We start from the raw sequence: 6,058 nt of genomic DNA on the forward strand, positions 1-6,058 counted from the left end.
TTATTTTCCAGTTGGCGTTCAGCCTAGGTTCCCAGGTACACTCAGAGCATAGAGTGGTGAGGCGGAGGAGCTCCATGTCCACAAGACATTTAGCCATTCATTGCGATCTGTAGAGTTGGTGTTTTCTTGTGTCAATTAACTTGTGACATTCCTGGGTTACTCATACTAATAAGGTCCGACTTAAACAACAAATACGATAGTCCGTTTCAACAAAGTTAAGGGTACAAGACTGTGTACATATCTGGCAGTGTTGGCAAAATCACTACATGTCCCATCGAGCCAATAGGAGAGCAGCTGCCGTTGTCACAGTTCCAAGACCAGTCCGAAACCTCCAGTTAACCCTACGCCAATGAGACTGGCTGATCTCAAAGACAATGGTGGCAAAGGATATCATTGCTACTTACGACACGACTAGGGTTGCAACATTTGGAGAACTTTCAATAAGTTCCCTGGTTTTCCCGATATCCCAGTTGGAGGAGTCCTTGAATCAGGAGTGCAGGAACAGGAAAACCAGGGAATTTATTGAATGTTCCTGGAATTTTGCAACCCTAGACATGACAGATATCTCATGACTATTTAACAATTTGTAAGTCGCTCTGGATAAGAGCGTCTGCTAAATGACTTAAATGTAAATGTAAATGTTAACAAAACAATAAATATCTTAGTTACATGTTTGTATTACTAGCAAAGGAGTTTAAGTTAAGGGTGCAGTATTTATGAAGTTTGGCAACGAGGATGAAAATTAGCATAGTTCAGCTAGCTAGTTTAGCCAGGGAAAACCGGATTTAAAAAAAATCTCAGGACAGGATATAGCTGGGCGCACGTGCACTAGGCTAATTCAGGACACAGATTGTAGTTTTTATGCCCTGATATCAGGAGCTGTCTGTGAAAAGTTTGAATAAACAATTCAGATACTGAAACGAATACATCAGATGACAAATATTTGAGAGCTAATTGATATACAATTCTGAAATCTGATGGAACTGTCAATAGTAGAACAAAGCTTAAAACGATGTTTGAGTGAATCCAGAAAATGTACAGTATTTATTTTATCTTTATTTAACTAGGCAAGTCAGTTAAGAACAAATTCTTATTTACAATGACGGCTTAGGAACAGTGGGTTAACTGATTTTTACCTTGTCAACTCAGGGATTTGATCTAGCAACCTTTCGGTTACTGGCCCAACACTCTAACCACTAGGCTACCTGCCACCCCCACACTGTGTGTGTGTGGTGAAATCTCTTCCAGACACAGTAGACTCCTCCTTGTTACCACTCTATAGGGACTGTTGGTCATTAGCATTGGAAAAAATACTTTTGTTATACAAGGCTGTAGTCACACAATCCAATTAAACACATGAAAGCAAACTCTCCTCTTGGGCAGGAAGACATAAACAGGCTGTAAAATGGAAAACTACATCTGTGTTCGTTTCTCTACCTTGAAAGACGGCCACATTTGGTAAGCTTTAACAAACACCTTCAAATAATCAAGAGCACTTTAGGGGGAAAAAAACGCAACATTAATGCTCTACCCATCTGCTTTCAATGTTGGAAAGGAGTAGTTTTGGGATGATGAAATGCTTTGTATTGCATGTGGCACGTTCTGTTCACATGGGCATGAATGTAACATGTTAGCCTAAGCTTTATGGCTGGGAATTTCCAGGGACCTCACCATAAGATGTTATCACAATACTTAGGTCACAATATGATATGTATTGCTATTCTCACGAGTCTATATGTACTGCAATTCGATACTGGGATTTTATTGCGATTTGATGTTAAACATATTGCTCCCCATATATCTGCCGCAGAGGGACATGAGAGAACCATGAGAACATGAGTTTTTGACCAGTCGTGGAAATAAGAGCCGAAAACAAATTGCCTCCCTATTTAAAAAGATTGAGAACGAGCTCTAAAGGAAAAACACTGGAGTTTTGGTGCAGGTACAGCCAACTACCGCAAAAATAATATTGCAATATTGTCGATAGACACGATATATAGTCAAATAATATCCAGATATGTAACTTGATTCCCTCCACTAATAAGCATGCACACATACTCTTCTTCTCATCCCCTCGTGCATCGTTCGATGTAGGCCTACCGTGCAAGTTGTAACAATTAAGTCCTCTTTCAGTGGAAAATGACTCTTGGATTAACTGATATTTTGCCTGATATATGCGTTATCAGAAAAATCTTTGCTGCTCACATTCATGATGTAAAGTAAGTAAGTAGCTTTGTGTGAGCCTTTGCTTGTGCCAGCCGGAACTCTTGCCACCTTTGCGATGGCAAGAGTTGAAATGCTTTCCGGCAAAGAGCTAATCTTCAATGAACACAATCCCTCCCATCATTAAACGTACTATATGAAACATCCTCAAATTATTATTATCAGAAACAATGCATCGCTGCATACACAGAAGGCGGTAACATACTGTATGTTAGCCTCGCTAATGCCCTATAATTAGTGTCTAAAACGTGAGCATTAGAACAGTGAGATATCCTCTAATTTCACCTATTGAGGTTTGTAAATAAATAGCATCCTGCTTTCATCCGGAGCGGGGCCTCTCGATGTGTAGAAGGGGCCTCTCGGATGCCTGTGTAGAATCCTAATTAAATTACCTCATTAGGCGAGGCTCGGCGTTAACACCTAATGTTGCCTTAAAACTGTCGAAAATGTCCCCTTTCATCTCCACCTTTTCCAGGCGTTTGCGTCGCTCTGATCTCGGGTCTGTGATTGCACCTTTTTGTGTCTTGAATTTCCATGTAAATTCTCCTCTGATGAGCGCTTTCCCGCTGACTGCCTCCCGCTCCGGGGGAAGAAGTAAATACTAATCCTGTGGGAAATGCGCCGGTGGGAAGTGAGCCCCACTCACCTGATCTAATTGGTTTTGTCTTGATGAACTGCAGACGTGTGCGCGCGTGCGAGAGAGAGAGCTTCTAAGAGAGAGAAAGTGTGTGTGTGTGTGTGTGTTGGGCTAGAGACTCTGGCTTTCATGTCTCCACTTCAGAGGGCTGGTTTAGACCTTTCATACCTTGCTATCTGCCAGACCAAAGGGAAATATTTATAAATCATCTGCACAACAAATATTGGATCTGGCCTCGGGTGTCAGGGCCTGTAGATGGACTCTAGTGACTGATGTGGAAATGCACCTCATCCTACAGTGGATTGGGTCTGGCCTCGGGTGTCAGGGCCTGTAGATGGACTCTAGTGACTGATGTGGAAATGCACCTCATCCTACAGTGGATTGGATCTTGCTTTGGAGGTTTTGGCTATGACTGGCTCTCTCAAGTCTCATTTCCTGAATTGTAGATCATCAACACATTTAACACATATTATTCACATGATTCATAATTCCTAACTCAATTGGCATTTAATGCAAGGATTTAGGATTTGAAATGCACGTTTCCCTATGCTGGAATCAGTTGGAAGTATCTCCCTAGTTCAATACCTGCCATTCCTCTCCAGTTTCATTGTCACAATTTCATTTCATCGGGTTGTTTTTCAGATTTTCCTTCCCTTTTTTGTTAGGCTGGGATGGCATGGCATCACTCACTATAGATGTTATACCCTGCGTTCCTCTTCAGCAGTGCAGTAAATGACTAAAATGCACAGGTCTTAATATCGCTAGCCCCGCTGCTTCCTTCCTAGCCACCCAAGGTAATTACCATAGCAGCACACTCCATTACATATTCACCAAGTGATGCCTCATTAGCTTTTGCAATCTAAGTGTTTAAAATATGTGAGTAGTATAGGCCTAAACTCTAGGCAGCTACAGACACAGCACTGAATTACTGCCTGGGGCTACACTGTCTAAACTAGTCTGACTTGCCTATTGGAAATGTTAATGGTTATTTGTGTGTTTGTGTGTGTGTGTGCCCCTGTGAGAGATGGGAAATGTTTGTGTTTTCTGAACAGTTCCCTCAGCGTGGCTGCAGTTCCACCCCCATCCTCCAGAGGGCAGACTTGTATCACCTAAGGCTTGCCAGTCCCTGTACTGTAGCTGGGAAGTTTGAGTTTGACAAGCAACTGCAGTGAAGAAACACAGACGGCAAAGTCCTGGTACAACTCCCCACAGAGAGGAGAGTGTTTTGTGATGCGGGTGGTGAAAGACTAGGGAAATCTAGTCTGGCAGCGCTGCTGTAGGCCCCAAAAATCTGGCCTTTTACTCATTTTTGTCATTGTTGCATAACCCACAACACTGATTAATTTTATGAACAATGTTTTCAATTAGGTCCCGATCCGTTTGTGTTGTTCAAGATATCTCTTCCCACTAGCAAGGCTTTCTGCTTAGGCTTTTTTGTGCATATTGCCCAAACACAGCCTCACAAGACAATAACACAGGAAATGATTGACAGGCCTATCTTCAGATGTCTGCAGGCCTTATTTTCAGACAGATACACCCTTCAAAAGATCCCCTATTGAGTTCACCAATGGAGCAGGAAAGGGAGTGAGAGAGGAGAGTGAGTCGGCAGTTTTGCAGCGTGCCCTCTCACACAAGCCTTGTTGTTCCAGCCGGCCCAGGCTGTCAGTGGGCCTGTCTGACCTCTGACCTCCTGTACCTCAGCATGAGGAAGTGGTTAGGCAGCCCAATAACAAGACCTGGTGGAGAGACTGAAACCAGAGCTGAAGTACTTGCTGCCCCTGCTCCCTTTAGTCCAGTTTGTCTTCAGGGCTCCATTCCAATCCAAATATGTCCTCCTTTCCCTCTACTCTTGTTGACTGCCTGTCTGTCACAGATCTAAAAGGCCTGGACATGGTCAAGCATTGTGGCAGCAGCTCTACTGGGAAATCAGAGGGTAAGTTAGACCCATCCAAGCCTTTCAGATCTGTGTCAAGGAGTCAACAAGGGTAGAGACAAGGGAGTATGTTTTTGGCCTTAAACCAGTGAGGAGTGACCTAATATCCTGACCCCTGTGACCTCTTGGGTTTGGCCAAGCATGTCACATGAGAGAGATGGGAGAGAACCCAATGGTTGTTCCACAGTGTGAGGCAGCTGAGATTATGTGTATGGTGTTTTACTCCTGTAAACAGAGTCAAGGCTCAGTGAGAACACGCTCATCATCAACTAACTTGCCTTCCCCGGCTTATTGTTGCAAATGCTCCCTAACACCTGGCCCGTGTCTCTCTCAATCTCTCTCTCTCAATCTCTCTCTCTCTCTCTCTCTCTCTCTCTCTCTCTCTCTCTCTCTCTCTCTCTCTCTCTCTCTCTCTCTCTCTCTCTCTCTCGCACTCTCACCCACTCATACTCACACTCTCTCTCAATCTCTCTCTCTCTTTCTCACTCACTCTCTCTCACTCACTTACACACACAGGAGGGGCTTAGCCAGATGTCAGCCTCCCATCTTAGGGAGCAATTAAAGGTGGTGTTATGATTAAGGAATTATTCTGCCAATGTTTCCCCATATGTGAAAATAATTGAGTGATTGAATGTCATCGCGATTAAATGATCTCTCTTGCTGTCTCTCACCCCCCCACCCCCACCCTCCCGCTCTCTGCCTCTATCCAGCTACTTAACTCATTCAGGGGGCACAATAAACCATACTCTCTTTGTAATAACTAGAGAGGACTTGGATTGATGCTAGTTAATCACACTGCACCACTGAACTGAGTGGACCTATACTTTTATATATGGACATAAGAAAATAAGTTAGAGGCATTCTCCAACATAGGCCTCTTCATGTGTTGCTGTAGTACACGATGAGCTACTGGAAACCCAGCCATGAAAACCTTGGCTCCGTTCAACTGTTGACTCTGAAGAAAGAGAATATGATCAAATATTTGCGGGATTTAGTGCTTGGCTTTGATTGGCTGCCTGGCTCGCAGGTGACTGATGGTTGGCCAGTCTGGCATGATGTCAGCGCAGGCAATAGGAAAATGGAAGGTGGTAAAATCACTCAGTAGGGCCTTTAGGAATATTTGCTCAGCCGCCCGCCTGCCCTGCAACATCTGCTCAAATGATTGCGGAAAATCCTCGGCACCGAGCCTGGTGGATCTGAGCACCCAGATGTCAGCCGTGATGGAAGGAAACAGTGTTTGTGTGATTATGGTGGTTCTGTGTGGG

Source organism: Salvelinus alpinus, chromosome 5 (assembly GCF_045679555.1).
Source record: "Salvelinus alpinus chromosome 5, SLU_Salpinus.1, whole genome shotgun sequence".
Taxonomy (NCBI): Eukaryota; Metazoa; Chordata; class Actinopteri; order Salmoniformes; family Salmonidae; genus Salvelinus; species Salvelinus alpinus.